The sequence below is a fragment of the Vipera ursinii genome, assembly GCF_947247035.1.
Source record: "Vipera ursinii genome assembly, chromosome: 2".
Taxonomy (NCBI): Eukaryota; Metazoa; Chordata; class Lepidosauria; order Squamata; family Viperidae; genus Vipera; species Vipera ursinii.
In genome coordinates this window covers 105,210,414-105,227,030 of record NC_139513.1, presented here as the reverse complement: position 1 = coordinate 105,227,030, position 16,617 = coordinate 105,210,414, and positions in this window count along the sequence as shown.

Below are 16,617 nucleotides of genomic sequence, written 5' to 3'. Positions count from 1 at the left end.
ACAAGAGTTTATTAAAACTATTTTCAGCCTGCAGACTTAACGATATATTTTATTAAAAACCTTAATCTTGTAAGTTATTGCTCAAAACAGTTTACATGTATTAGTATAATAAACTGCAAGCAGTCAATTGATGAATACCTGTTTGCCCAGGGAATAGTGTAACAAGAAATTTATATATTGCGTAGTCACATTATGGTCCAATAATTGTGGTGGAACCCTACTGACTGAAAAATCAAGCAGAATGAAACTGACACACATTAAGCAGAGCCAGCAGGATAATATTAATACATTTGCATCAGCAGAAACTAAATTCAGTAATGAACTCAGAATAGGTAATCTTTTAGTTTTAAATTTATATATACATATACATATGTGTGTGTGTGTGTGTATAAATATACACATACATATACACATACATATACATTCATATACATTTACATTTACATTTACATATATGAATACATACATACATACATATTGTTGTTGTTAGCTATGAAGTTCCTCTGCCTCTTCAAAATCCTGCCTGTACTTCTGGTAGTTCTCGATCCACGTACTGCTGGAGTCTACCTTGTAGGATTTTTTAAAGCATCACTTTACTAGCATGTGAAATGAGTGCAATGATGCGATAGTTTGAACATTCTTTGGTACTGCCTTTCTTTGGAATTGGAATGTAAACTGATCTTTTCCAATCCTGTGGCCACTGTTGAGTTTTCCAAATTTGCTGGTAAATTGAGTGTAGCACTTTTACTGCATCGTCTTTTAAGATTTTGAATAGCTCAGCTGGAATACTGTCACCTCCACTAGCTTTGTTGTTGTTCAGCTTTCCTAAGGCCCACTTCACTTCACATTATAGGACGTCTTGCTCGAGGTCAGTGATCACCTCATTGTGGTTATCAGGGACTTTAAGCTCGTTCTTGTATAGTTCTTCTGTGTAATTTTGCCACCTCTTCTTAATTTCTTCTGCCTCTCTTAGGTCCCTGCCATTTTGGTCCTTTATCATGCTTAATTTTGCATGAAACGTTCCCTTCATCTTTCCAATTTTCTTGAAGAGATCTCTGGTCCTCCCTATTCTACTGTTTTTTTTTTCTATTTCTTTGCACTGTTCATTTAAGAAGGAATTCTTATCTCTTCTAGCTATTCTCTGGAATTCTGCATTCAATTGGGTGCATCTTTCTTTTTCTCCCTTGCCTTTCGCTTTCCTCCTTTCCTCAGCTATTTGCAAAGCTTCCTGAGACAACCATTTTGCTTTATTGCATTTCTTTTTCTTTGGGATGTTTTTAGTTGCTGCCTCTTGTACAATGTTACAAACCTCTGTCCATAGTTCTTCAGGCACTCTGTCTATCAGATCTAATTCCTTAAATCTATTTGTCACCTCTACTGTATAGCCTAAACTTTGCAACAAGAAGCTCATGGTCTGAGCCACAGTCAGCTCCTGGTCTTGTTTATACTGACTGTATAGAGCTTCTCCATCTTTGGCTGCAAAGCACATAGTCAATCTGATTCCTGTGTTGACTGTCTGGTGATGTCCATGTATAGAGCCATCTCTTGGGTTGTTGGAAAAGAGTGTTTGCTATGACCATTGTATTCTCTTGACAATATCTGTCAGCCTGTGCCCTGCTTCATTTTGTACTCCAAAGCCAAACTTGCCTATTATTCTGGTTATCTTTTGGCTTCCTACTTTAGCATTCCAATCCCCCATGATGATAAGGACGTCATTTTTTGGTGTTAGCTCTATAAGGTGCTGTAGGGCTTCATAGAACTGGTCAATTTCATCCTCTTCAGCACCGGTGGTTGGGGCATTTTTTTTGTTAGCTGCGAAGTCGTGTCCGACTCATCGCGACCCTATGGACAACATTCCTCCAGGCCTTCCTGTCTTCTACCATCTTCTGGAGTCCATTTAAGCTCACGCCTACTGCTTCAGTGACTCCATCCAGCCACCTCATTCTCTGTCGTCCCCTTCTTCTCTTGCCCTCCATCTTTCCCAGCATGAGGCTCTTCTTCAGTGAGTCCTTCCTTCTCATTAGGTGGCCAAAGTATTTGAGTTTTAGCTTCAGGATCTGGCCTTCTAAAGAGCAGTCAGGGTTGATCTCCTCTAGGACTGACCGGTTTGATGAGATTCGAACCTGGGCTGATTGCACATTAGGCAGTGTATTTACCTCTTGAGCCACAGGATCTCTCTCGCTCTGTTAGCTTTCTGCAAGGGGAAAGCAATCAGCCCAGGTTCGAATCTCAGAAGGGTATGGTTGACTGATGAAAACTAATGAGTTAGAAATGCATTTCAGTCTCCCTTAATTCTTTGTTAGTAATTTACACAAATATATGAACTGTCCGGTGTGACTACAGCCTGTTCGATGGCCTTCAAGATAGGCTGAAAACAGGAAATAAAGATTTGCCCCATGTTTGGGGCCTAGCAAGGTAATCTAAATAGTTAACATTTGACACATATCTCCCCTTGCAGAAAGCTAACAGAGCGAGAGAGATCCTGTGGCTCAAGAGGTAAATACACTGCCTAATATGCAATCAGCCCAGGTTCGAATCTCAGAAGGGTATGACTGACTGATGAAGACTAAAGAGTCAGAAATGCATCTTAGTCTCCCTTAATTCTTTGTTAGTAATTTACACACACACACACACACACACACACACACACACACATACATATATGGGCTATACTCGCCGTATAAGACTACCCCTCTTCCAACGCACACCAAATAAAAATTAAAAAACATCAGATTTGATTTTAATATGGTAATTTTAATTCAAATGCTTATGACATGCAGGTGCTTAGTAGGAAAACTGTCACTTATAAACATAAGGCTGTTTGTCATCAAACATGTAAACATACAACAGTGCAAGTGAATTAAACTATAATAATAATAATAATAATAATAATAATAATAATAATAACAAATAATAATAATAATAATAATAATAATAATAATAATAATAATAATAACAAATAATAATAATAATAATAATAATAATAATAATAATAATAATAATAATAATAATAAGAAGAAGAAGAAGAAGAAGAAGAAGAAGAAGAAGAAGAAGAAGAAGAAGAAGAAGAAGAAGAAGAAGAAGAAGAAGAAGAAGAAGAAGTTGGAGGGGACCTTGGAGGTCATCTAGTCCAACCCCCTGCTAAGGCAGGAAACCCTATACCATTTCAGACAAATGGCTGTCCAGTCTCTTCTTAAAAACTTCCAGTGTTGGAGCATTCACCACTTCTGGAGGCAGGTTGTTCCACTGGTTAATTGTTCTAACTGTCAGGAAGTTTCTCCTTAGTTCTAGGTTGCTTCTCTCCTTGACTAGTTTCCATCCATTGCTTCTTGTCCTGCTTTCAGGTGCTTTGGAGAATAGCTTGGCTCCCTCTGCTTTGTGGCAGCCCCTGAGATATTGGATCACTGCTATCATGTCACCCCTCACCCTTCTCTTCGTTAAACTACACATACCCAATTCCAGCAACCGTTCCCTATTTTCCTAATTCACTTTTTCACTTTTCCTAATTCACTCTAAAGCTTTCCCTGCACAGAGCCTTAAGTAACACCAGCTGCCTGCAATTAGTGCAGGTTCGCATCCCACCAGGGTCAAGGTTGACTCAGCTTTCCATCCTTCCAAGGTAGGTAAAATGAGGACCCAGATTGTTGGGGGCAATAAGCTGGCTTTGTAATAATGCTGCTGGGGGGCTGGGGTGAAAGCCCTAATAAACAGGCATATACACAGAATGAAGGCTATTGCTAAGCACATTGATTTGTGCTTTAAACTGTAAGCCACCCTGAGTCTTTGGAGAAGCGCAGGATATAAATGGGATTTTTTTTAAAAAAAAAAAGACCAAATGGGAGATCCGCTCCAGGTTTTCCAGCCAGCCCGCCCAGTTCCTGAGTCAAATGTGTCCTTAGAGCTAAGCCACTGCTCTGGCTGCTGCCTTCCTCATCTGCCTTTCAAGTTGGGATATACTACAGCTGCTCTTCAACTTTAGTAGGAAAGACACCCAGACCCCAACCTGTAAAAAATCACAGACTGCAGCTTCTTCTCCAATTGGTCCCGCTTTCCCTGCGCAGACTAAATGGGAGATCCGCTCCAGGTTTTCCAGCCAGCCCTGTCCCTAAATTTTCAGCACCCAGCATTTAAGACGACCCCTGACTTTTGTGAAGATTTTCATGGGTTAAAAAGTAGTCTTATACACCGGAAAATACGGTATGGCAAACTAAAGACAGCTCTGTCAGGGGGAAAAAAAACAATTACACAAAGACCAAGGAACTAGTCAGTAGACTGGTCACTTGGAACCTCTGCAGATTAAGGAAGGATTGGAGATTACTCACAAGTGCTCCATAATGGCTACTACACATGAAGAGACCACAAAACAGCAGTTTTCCATGAGTTTGAAAGACAACAGAAATAACCATCTTGCTCACAGAGACTTTTAAAGGGTACTAAACTCCCAAACCCCACTTTTTGAAATTAATTATTGTAAGCTATTGTAGACCTTCAGAATGACAAGTTTGAAAATATTGGATGAATATTGGAGTATTTATTTTTTTACAAAAAGTTTTTGTAATTAATTATATAAACAATATCTCATGGGAAATAGATCCTGTTTTAGTTTTATAAACAAGACATAACATCAGTAAACAATTTCATGATTTCAAATACTGGATACTACAGGGGACTAAAGGTTTTAGGTGGAAGATAGATTTTTATTTATTTATTTATTTATTTATTTATTTATTTTAATTCCATTTATATCCCGCCCTTCTCCGAAGACTCAGGGCGGCTTACAAGCTTAGCAGTAGCCTTCATTCTATGTACAGTATATGCCTGCTTATTAGGGCTTTCGCCCCCCCCCCAGCGGCATTATTACAAAGTCAGTTTATTGCCCCCAACAATCTGGGTCCTCATTTTACCTACCTCGGAAGGATGGAAGGCTGAGTCAACCTTGAGCCTGGTGGGATGCGAACCTGCACTAATTGCAGGCAGCTGGTGTTACTTAAGGAGGCATTAGCCCACTGCTCCACCAAGGCTCTAGATATATAGGCATATAAGGTGGTGTAATATGTTATGACAAGAAAAAATATTGGAGGAAACTTTTGAAAAAATAGAGTAGAAAACTAGTAACCACAATATCAACAATGTCAGTAATAATATCTGCTTCTATGGATAGATTATGTCCAAAGGATATTATTGAAGAAATGGCAGATACAGAACAAATTTTATTTGACAAGCTAGAGATGGTTTTAAAAGTGGATTTACAACCAACAGGTCAAGAGAACAGCTTAGAGAAAGATGTTTCACTGGATCTACAAAAGAACCTGGCTGAGGATTTAAAAATTAAATGACAATGACAAACCAAGAAAATGCCCTGGATAGTTTTTTTTCCCCCCTTTACAGCTTTATAAAAGAGGCTTGTTAAAGCTTGAAGAACCCTGTGTGATGGGACAAAGAAGAAATGAAGAAAAATAAAGTCCTATTACAAACTAAAGATTATGACTGCAAGGGTTTATTTGATCAAGGTTAAAAAGACACACACTATTAGTTTTGGTTAAACTTTATATATTTTTTGCTGGTACCAGGATTGAAAAATGAAGTTTCAATTTATTATATTCTTTTCTTTTTTCTCTCTCTCTTTCTTTTTTCCCATGTACTTTTTACTCCTCTCTGTTCTCTTTCAGTTTGTATATTTAGTATAGTCAAAATTCTTTAAAATGCACATTACTTGCTATTGCACTTTTAATGTCCATTTCTCTAGAACAGAACATAGATAAGAAAATTTAAAATATTGGTTTTGTCCCCTTTTTAATTCAGTTACTATGTAACAAGATCTTCAGATGGAATTGAACATAAGAAAATAAGTATAAAAAGAATTGTCTTTGAAAAAGTGTGTAGCACCCAAAGAGGCGGGGGGGGATGAATCTGTCATTTTTTGTTTCTCATGTCTTATGGCTAGGTGTTAATGCTTTGAAATTTTGTTTTAAATTATTTATTTTTACATTTGTATTTCCTTTTTCATCTACAACTTGAGATGGCAAACATACCAGTACTCTCTTCTATTTTCATTCCCCCTTCTCCTATATTTTCCCCATAACAATAACTCTGTGAGATAGGTGCGGCTGAGAGAGAGTGACTGGCCCAAAGTCAGCCAGCCAGCTTTCATGTCTAAGGTGGGACTAGAATTCACAGTCTCCTAGTTTTTCACCACTACACCAAACGACACTTTTTTATTCATTTACATATTTCTCTGAACATACCCATTTTTACATTTCCCTTGTTTAATGTATGTTCATACATTATTTTAGAAATATTTCCTTAATACATCTTTTTTTAGAAAAGATAACAAACTGAAAGACGAAATTCAGAACTCAACGGTTTTAAAGGATACATTTTAGCTTTCTGCTACTCTAAAAACTAAAAATAAAAACCCAATCCCTGCCAGAAAACTATATTTGATGTGATGTTAATTACAGTCTTGCATACTTCTCTCCAATGGCTATGTTTCTTTAATAAAGCAGTTTCTTGATAAGCTGTAAATGAGAAAAGTCTTTTGTAAGCTTAAATCCTTATTCATCAGTCCCTAAAGCTTCTTATTTGAGTGGTGAGGAAGAATTTTGAGAATGCACATGCAGTTCAGTATATCATGTGGAGTTTCACAAGGGTTCATAATTAAACACATAGCCTGATATATAAAGCATTATATAGCTGTGATTCTTGAGTACAAGCCAAAAAAGTAAAGTAACATCTCCTTGAAGGTAACAAGCAACTATGCAAATTTATTCAGCTAAATATTGGCAAGGGTACAAAAGTGATTTGCCTTCTTCTGGGATTTTTTTTTCAACTTCCAAGCCCTGATATTCCCTGAGGGACTTTGCAAGACTCTTTGACATCTCACAGAACCAGAAATGACACTTACTGAAGTAGGACTCTCCTTCTGAGAAGGGGTTGCAAGAATTCCTGAAAATAAAATCTTACCCATTTAAAAATCAATGATGATGTGCGATAACCCTAGACATGGTGTTCCTCATCAGCCTTTTTGTGAGTTGACAGTGGCAGGATTCTTCCCTGGTAACACTGGAGCTTGTAACTGGTTGCTTATGAAGTGTCTCTCAAGAATGAATCTCTCTCTCAAAAAAAAAAAATAGCCATTACAATGTCCCATCTAAAGTCTAACCAGGCTTGACCCAGTTGTACCTTCCTATCATCCAGAATCAGGATGTTTCAGATGGACAAAACTCAGCTGAACATATTTGTAAAAACAAAAACACAATCCAAATAAACAGTCCAGGTCATACACGAATAACAACAGGTAAGCAACAGCAACAGTCCAGGGAGTATCCAAAATACAATGTCTTCTTACTGGTCTGAAGGTCAAGTTACACAGTTCCTAAGGTTTAACACAGTAGTAAGCCAAAAAAGCAAAAACAATGAGAGCAAAGAGAGAGAGAGAAGACACGTTTCTAGCTCCCTCTTATGGCTGTTGGAAAAACACCCATTGGCCAATTAGCACCTTAAGGTTATAACATCATGGTTTATATATTTCCAACCCAACCAGGTAGACTATAACCATATGCCTAACACTTCCCATTACAAGCAATGCAAAGAAATGTAGTTTAAGATATTAACTACATATTGTGGTTCCTATTTTCTTCCTTGTACAAATCCATCTGCTATCAGGGAACTCCCTAATGTTGAACCAGGAGTTAGGGGGAAGAAAAGGCAGAAATGAGAAACAGATGTTGCATTTATCCTATGAGTTTGGAGAGCTCCTTCTAAAATTAGAGGGTGAACTCCAATCTGTCATGCAGCTCCTGGACTATTTTTCCACAGGAATACATTTTAAATTGGATTCTGAATTAGCCAAGAACATGTAATGTCATTTAAACATTCGAGGCAGCATCCAATAATTCAGAAAGAAACTGTCATTGCTTGGAAGAAGTGGATATTTGAAATAAGCTGTTTATGACAAATTAAAAATGAAATATTATTTATCTTTTGTACATGGCATTATATTCAGTGAATTTATTGTGGTGTTGGCTTGTCCATTAAAAATTCACCAGAAATGCATCATTTTAAATTGCAGACATTTAAGCAACACGGAAGGCAGTTAACTTCATTGCCAGCCCCTTAAAGTATTCTTAAATGAGCTCTAAATGTCCTATAAAGCAATGCATAAGATTTATTCACTTCTCTTGATTAGCCTTAAGCAAGATAAAAATGTTACAACAGCTCATTGTAGCAGGAGAGTTAGTTGCTCTATGTAGAGCTGGCAATTCTTTAGCAACACTGCCTTGCAAGCAGAGTTAGAAAAATCTGCCAGTGTCCAAACTTACTTGATAGATTTAAGTTTTATGTAAAAGACATGTTTTATGTGGAAGTGGACACACATTATTTACTCCAGTTGAAGTATATCTATCTTATTTTTTTTTCAAAATTTAGTTGGGCAAAAAATATATCACTGACATATTGTGAATATTAACTATGTATTGATATTCCAATTCCACTATTTTTTTCTGTGTGTAATTTTTTATAAAATTCTTCTTGTTTGTCTTTGGGAGCATATATTGCTACCATAAATATCTGGTTTTGCTTTATCATTATTTCCACTATTAATATTCTTTCTTTTTCATCTGCATAGATTTGTTTGGGGTTCATTGTCTATTTGATATATAAAGCTATTCCTCTTTTCTTTTGTTGTGTTAGTGTGAGGTTTCCTGATTTTTGGTTGTTCCAACAGGTTGTAATGTTGTCTTTTAATATATTTTTCTTGGATACAAACTATATCCATTTTTAATTTTTGTAGTCATGTAAAAAAAATCCTTTTTTTTCCTTATCTATAATCTCTATAATCTGATAAACTCTCTGAAAAATAAGGGAGAAAAAAGAAGAAGAAAAAAATTGTAATCCAATTCTGTTTGTGAGGCTCATTTCCAGAGCAGTTGTCCAAAATCCAAGATTATCGGTCAGTTAAAATTTATAATCTGTAAGGTCCTACTATTCAAGATTAATAGTCCATAGGGCTTTCTCCAAAGAAAATCAACAGTTAAGCTTCCACTGTCCTTAAGTAGGTCTGAGACTAAATGTTTATTATCCAATAGGCTCCCCAGACAACAAGAAGAAAAAGAGAAGAAAAAAAGGGAAAGGGAAAAGAAAAAAAGAAAAAAATGGGGAGAGAGAAAAAAGTTTACAATCCTATCTTTTGACTCCAGCTCTAACCAATTGTCCCAAAATCCAAAGTTGCCAATCTGCCAAAATTATAATCCAAAATGTCTTACTGTAGATAGTTCCTTGCCATTCAGTCTGTCTCTAAATAGTTCATAAAATTACAGGTCAAACAATATTTGTAATCCAAGGAAGCCAGATGGGTTCAAAATAGTTTGCAGTTTTAGTTGTAATCCATCCTGCAGAAAAGCCAAAGTTTTTTCTCTTTTTCCAGCTGCAATCTACAAGGTTATGAAGTTCAGAAACATCAAAGGGTTTAGTCTGTTATCTATGTCTGGGCTTCAAGCCAAGTTCCCTCACTCCAGACAAAATATAAATAGAGCTTGGTGTAGTTCTTTTTTTCACCACTAGATCTCATTAAGTATCTGTTTTGTAATTTTCCAACCAAAAAAGTTTTGCTTGGATACTCTCCAAGAAAGGTAAAATAAATAAATAAATAAATAAATTATAACTTCCCAAATTTCTGTTGTGTCCAAATTAATTTTATAGTCTCTCTATTTTCCCCCAAGAAAGCATAAACCACTGCTTTTATGCTGGGAAAGGGGGTGGAAAAAAGGGGGAAAACCCTCCCTTTAGTTCTGGGAGTTTCATTGCTTTCAGATCATTTTTCCCCCAAGAACAGGTTTTAAAATCATAGAGGAAGCAAAACAATCTCACCCAGATTCAAACATGTTGCTCGCGCTTGTTAAATACTGCTTTTTTTCCTGTGGAGATCTGCAGTTTTTGACTGGCTGCATGGGTGCAGCCTTCTTTTTTGTCACCTCTCTGGGGTGACGTCAGGCCCTTTTCAGGCCCCCAGCAGGAAGAAATTGGGCACGGGAGGCAGAGCTCTGCTTCCCTGCATCCATCTTACCATGATGTCAAAAACAGAAGTCGCGTGAATATTAACTATGTATTAATAACAGAATAACAGAGTTCAAGCAGGAGACCCTATACCATTCCAAACAAATGTCTGTCCAAATCTCTTCTTTAAAAAAACTCCAGTGATGGAGCACCCACAACTTCTGGAAGCAAGCCATGTCACTCATTAATTTTTCCTCACTTTATTATATTAATTTATAAAAAAAAATATTAACATTTTTTGTTGTACATCCACTCTCGAGTTGCACTGAGCAATTATTTAGTCTTTTAGTTTGTATATTCTTAACATAAATTTCTTATCCTGCATCTTTCTGTTTTACCCCTCCTTTCTCTCTCTCTCTCTCTCTCTCTCTCTCTCTCTCTCTCTCTCTCACACACACACACACACACACACACACACACAATTCCTGTTATTTCAATTGCAGACTAAAATGGTGTCAGCAGCAGCAGCCTTACTGAACTTCTTTCTCCTCCTGATATTTTATCTGTGTTACCCATTTTTATAAACAGTCTGGCTACACATCTTAATTTTTATCTAGCTTCATTTCACCTATTATTCAATAGTATTATCTGCTGAAAACAGGCTGAAGTAAGAACTATTCTGTTGGAAATAACTTTTACATAATAATTGGTTCCTGCTTAAACATATCCAGTTATCACGGTGAGCAAATGTTATTTAAGACTCATTTCTCAAAACGACCAAACTCTAAAGACCCTGTGCAAAATAATTTTAGAACAGATTAAATAATGTTCTGGATAAGCCAAGCTTTGTCACATTATAAATGTTGTGAAAGATGTTGAGGGTCTACGCACAGAGTGGTTTCGCTGTGCACTAAATGCTGCTTTTATTTTTTTAAAAAACAAACAAACAAACAAACAAAACCCCTTCTCTTTAATTAGTGTGAATTTTCCTGGTATTTTTCTTCTGACCCCCAAAATTGAATACAAAATAATAAATGCTGGATTATGAATTTCTTCTGCATTTTTTGCTTAGACCCATTTCATTTCCTAGGGGGGAAAAAGAAATCAAAGGTAGTGAATCCAAGAAAAAGAAGAAGCAGCTTTTCTGCCCTGCCATATCCAGTTACAGCCACAGTTTCTTCTGTTGGCTTGTTCGGATCAGCAAACTCAAGTAATAAAGAGAGACACATAATAGAAAGAGCTGAATTAAAAAATGGTACACTTAAGGACTAAAGAAATTGACAAGTAAAGTCGCCGGCAGTTGAGCTTTCCATGGACATGTCCCTGAAGCTTTTTTTTTTTTTGGCAAGAACAGAGGAATGGCTTCTCAAGCTTACAAGCTTGGTTTTCTCCCATGTTTGCCATACACGTATTAACTGAGCAAAAATCTTGCTTAAATTCTAGGCATGGGCAAGGTTGGCCAGCTGCTTTCATTTGTTTTCATGTCATATAAAAAAATATGCAGTTTTTATCCTCAAACATCCTACCCTTTAAAATGATCTGGAAGGACTAGTAGAAAAGCAATAGATGGCAGAACATTTACCAACCTGTTTCTTTAATTCGAACAATTTCCTACCACTTCTGTATTTTTGTTTTGTTTGGGGAAAAAAAGACTTCCTATTATACCCCACCCCACCCCAAGGTATTAAAAACACAATGAGCAGTAATCCACATTTACATGCTGCAAGTCCATTTTGGCTCCAAGCTAATTAAAATCAAATCAAAGTGGTTTCTGGTTGGGAAACTCAGCATGTGAATGGTAGTTTATGCAAATGTAAGTACAGAATATTGCAATTGCAATTGCTTTTTCTGCAAATATTCATCTTTCCTTTCCAGCTGTTCAAAAATCGTCATCTTGTTAGTTCTTTGCAAAGGGAATTTCAAGTGTTATATTTGGAATATTATTCCAGTAGAATTTAGTATTGCTGTCAATGCTGAAGCAAGAGACAGATGCTGCACGTTTAGTTGCTGTCTGGGTGAAGAATGTTTTCCCCCACTCCCCTTGGATCCAAACAGCTAGAGGTACCAGAGCCTGACTGCCAGGGAGAAAGCATATTTCTCTGGCACTTGCCAAGCAGGAAGTAATTTCCAGGACAATTAATAATGCCTGTGAAATGTAAACAGTTGAAATTACTGCAGCAGAAACAAGATTAACGTCCAATATCTGATTCAAAAGGGCCATAGAAGGCAGGTCTAATATGTGGTTAGATGTTTTTATGTTGTTGTTGTTGTTGTTGTTGTTTATTATTATTATTATTATTATTATTATTATTATTATTATTATTATTATTATTATTATTATTATTATTATTATTATTAACCATCCAAAATGCCTGTTGAGAGGTGTATTGTATATATGTATATGTGTGCAGCATTTTAAGACTGAACCCACATGCAAACACCCAAAACATTTTCTAGTAAAAGGTTTCCAATAATTTTAAATGTTCTTATTTATTTGATTATTTTTTTGGTCTCTCCTTTATTACTTAAGTAATTTAAAGCAGCAAATGTACTCATTCTTCCTCCTATTTTCCTGACAACAGAGATTGGGTGTGGTGGGTTGGGTTGAAAGATAGTGACTGATGAAAATTATCAGGTTGGCTTTCATGCTTAAGGTGGGTCCAGAACTTACATTCTAACCACTAGACCAAATAGGCTTTCTTAAAGTATTGTGTCTCATTACTATGTCTTAGCTCAGGGGTCGGCAACCTCGGCTCTTTTATGACTCGTGGACTTCAACTCCCAGAATTCCTGAGCCAGCATAGCTGGCTCAGGAATTCTGGGAGTTGAAGTCCACGAGTCATAAAAGAGCCGAGGTTGCCGACCCCTGTCCTAGCCATTGCATATTTTAAAATATGTTTTACTTCCTTAATTTGGTTGCCCAGCCTGAACTAAGACCATCAGGCACAGAAAGAGGGAGGGAATGTAATACCCCTCTCTCCTCTTTGTTCAAAAGAAAATAAAAAACAATAAGAAACTACTTCTGGAGAGGAATGATTTTTTTCTGCATGTTACATGTTCTACAGACTAAATACAGTGATATATTTTTTTTTATCTAGATTGGCCACAATAAAATAAGTTGCTACTGCAGAATGGAAAATTGTGTATCTATGATGCAGTTTAATCCTATGTCTACAGTATTTACCACCAAAATAGTTTTAATATGGTGGGTGTTCTTTTTTCCTAGTGTTCTAGGATGACTTCCTTAAGAGGAAAAGCAAAGTATGAACGAGATTTATTATTTATTTATTTATTTAGCTTATGGCAATGGTACATTAGTCAGGAGACTACATGTTAAAACAGACTAGTTGTTTGGCTGCCTAAAAGTGCTAGTCAAGAAGTGCACCACGGGGCTAATGTCACTCTGTAGCGTCATCTGATGTCACCTCGCATTTGGGCGTCACATTCAGGCAGATCTAGCACTGGTTAGATTTGTACTTCTACATGAAGCCCCATTATTTTTCCCACCAAGTGGTACTTATTTATCTACTTGCATGCTTTTGAACTGCTGGGATGGCAGAAGCCAAGGCTAGCTTCAAATCCTAGCACTGAATGATGGGGGGAGGGGGATTACAGAGCTCACCCCATCATACAGTACTAGGATTTGAACTGCTGAAGCACAGATCTTCTCCAGCATCTTTAAAGCACTGAGCCACTGCTCCTCTAATGAGATGTTAGTAAAATAATAAGTTCCAGACTATTCCTGTTATCGGTTTTTATTCTCAAGTCATCATGATCTGGCAATGCACAGTCCATTTACAATATTATAAAGTTTTAGTTTCATAGCAAAGGACATTACACAGATCGTTGCTCTTGAAAGAATGAAATCTGCACATTGCTTCTATTTTAAACTGATAATAATATATTGTGCCATTATTGTTCATGTTCACAGTTCAGTTAGAAGAATTAAAGAAATGAAGATCATCAGATCAACCACCTGTGAACAAGTGCAGCTGAGTGGAAATTGTCCAATTTGGACATTTCCTTTTATGCAAAGGCTTATCTTGAAAGATCTGACCAATCTACTAATCAGCAATCAGCTCAAAATCACAAGTCATACATTTTTTAAAGAAAAAAAAGTACACTTCCTTATCTATTTTTCTATGATCAGCGTCGGAGATCTTTATTTGGATGCCAATTATATTTAGAATGGGTTTTTTTTTAGATGGGGAACCTGTATAGACTAATTGTAGCTAGAGTTAAACCATTTAGGTTTTTAGATCTGCTATACCCTTTTCACTTGCATCAATGATTATCTTCAGGAAGGGAAGTATACAGTGACATATAAATTGTAGGAGCAAATATATTCATTCCATTTTGACCATATCCTCATCATTTTATGTTGGAATGCAAGTACAAGTTCTTATGGCTTTATACTGCATAGGTCCACTTTCTTAGTTATGTGGTTATGAAATGTATAGGAATATTGATGCATCCATAGGAAACTGAGAACTAAACACTCATGAAAAGTTTGCTCCCATACACTATTGGTGTTTTCTGAGTCCAATGTTCAATTCTGAGTGTCATGTTTATTTTGCAAACTTGAAATTAGGAGGGAGTGACTTCTAATTTCTATAGGAGCATTTGTTGCAGCATATATGAAATTGAAAATCCCGGCACTTGTAGTTCAGTGCTAAGAAAAGCACTGTTTCCTCACTCCAAGTTTCAAACTTAAAAACCAACACTTTAAGCGGTATTCAAATGTCCTTCTAACCAGCACAGTTGTGATATTTGGCCCACTCTCCAATGATCCTTGGGGGAATTATGAAAGAAGATTTTCCCGTTTGAATTGTATGGATGTGTATGTATATGTGTACATATGTGTGTCTGTCTCTGTCTCTAACTTTGTGTGTATAGATACAAACATATCTTCTAGCATCTTAGTGTTTCTAGAATTCTCAGGTTCTTTCTAATGTGCTTTGGTAGTTTCTACTATATATGCTTAAATATGTTCTTTTTTTGCATTCCCTGGTCTTTTTGCTATAATGATTTTATTTATTATACAATTATTCTTGGGTTTGGGATCAGTCAGAGAGAAAAAGAGCTCACTTTGCAAATGTTTTCAACAATTCATAACTAAATTTATTCTGAACATGTCCAGATTTGTTTTCTATAATATAGTCTTTACAAGTGCTTGTACAAATTAAGGCTGGTAGATATTGTATGTTTTTTCCTGTCAAATAAAAAAATGTACAAAGTCAATTTCTTCTTTAACCACATTATAACATGAATATAGTTGACATCAACTTTTATATTTAACGTGCTAAATTATGACTGATTCAATTTGCTTCCCTAGAATAATTACTTCAATAATCGTCATGCCACACTAAAGCATTTTATATCACTTTACACTGTATTTATCAAATTAACCTTTACCTGACATTTACATTTAATACTAAGCGGGTTTTCCAATAAATCATTTAGCAATATTGAAATGAAATGTTATTGAATATAAGCAGTTTTCAGCTGTAACTGAAAGATAAATGTGTTTGATGACTAATTACCATTTTGCTTCTTGTATCAGTAGACAATATTTACACAGATTCTTTAATAATAGTTAAAGCTGTGTGTCCTGTAGATAGGAGCAATGAGATATCAAACTGTCCCTGTGAATGAGGTGTATGTTTTTACTTTCATATTCTCAGAATTTGAATTTAAATGTTCCTGGCTGCCCACACATTCCATTCTGCAAAAGTCTTGTCAAAGAAGCACCCATCTAATATCTTCCCCTGATATTTAATTGAAATGTGTAAAGCCAGAGAATTAGCACACCAATGAAAACATGTTTGTATGGCAAAAGGCATTTGCTCACACATCCATTGGTCACCTTTCACTTGAAGAAGTGCAAATGGTGATTCCCTTTGGGGAAAAAAATGATAAAGAGAATTTTAAAAAAAAACAATTTCCCTGTCAACAGGCATAATGAGAATTTTTAGGGGAGAAAATAGTACTGGCTAAGAGACTCAGAGGATTTCTCGCTGATATCTTTTTATGACAATATAATTGCATTAAATTGTGTTCTTCTGACAGTAAAACAAATGTTAAGGAAATTGATCAGTTACTCTTGCCACATGCAGTCTTCTGGAAATTTGATCCAGTGGTATGGGAGTTCTTCCAGGAAGGGAGCATAGATGCTGCTCTGTCTCCAGTAGCCATACTGGTGAAGGCCTGGTGGGCATCTGTGAATTTGATTGAGTTGGTGCTAAATCTAAATCCTGCTGAGACCATACAAGAGGTTGTTTTGTAGAGACCCAATCAGATTTTTTTAATGCTGGTTATGAAATTAACTTCTTAGACCAGTTTGGGTTCGAACAGTGTAATTTATTAATGTATTGTGGGAAGTCAGCCCCCCCTCAGAGAAAGAAATATTTTGGGGAATATTAAAAAGGCAGAATATTATATCTTAAAGGCAGAAACCCCCCCTCCCCACAAGTCTCCCTCCCCCAAGCAGAAACCAGGTCTGTATAAATGCAGATTTGATAATCCTTTCAGAAAGCTTGGAGCCAGAAAGCATGGAGCTGATGAGATTAGAAAGACAGACTAAAATCTACATCCCCCACCCAAACTCTAAGGACAGGAAACATG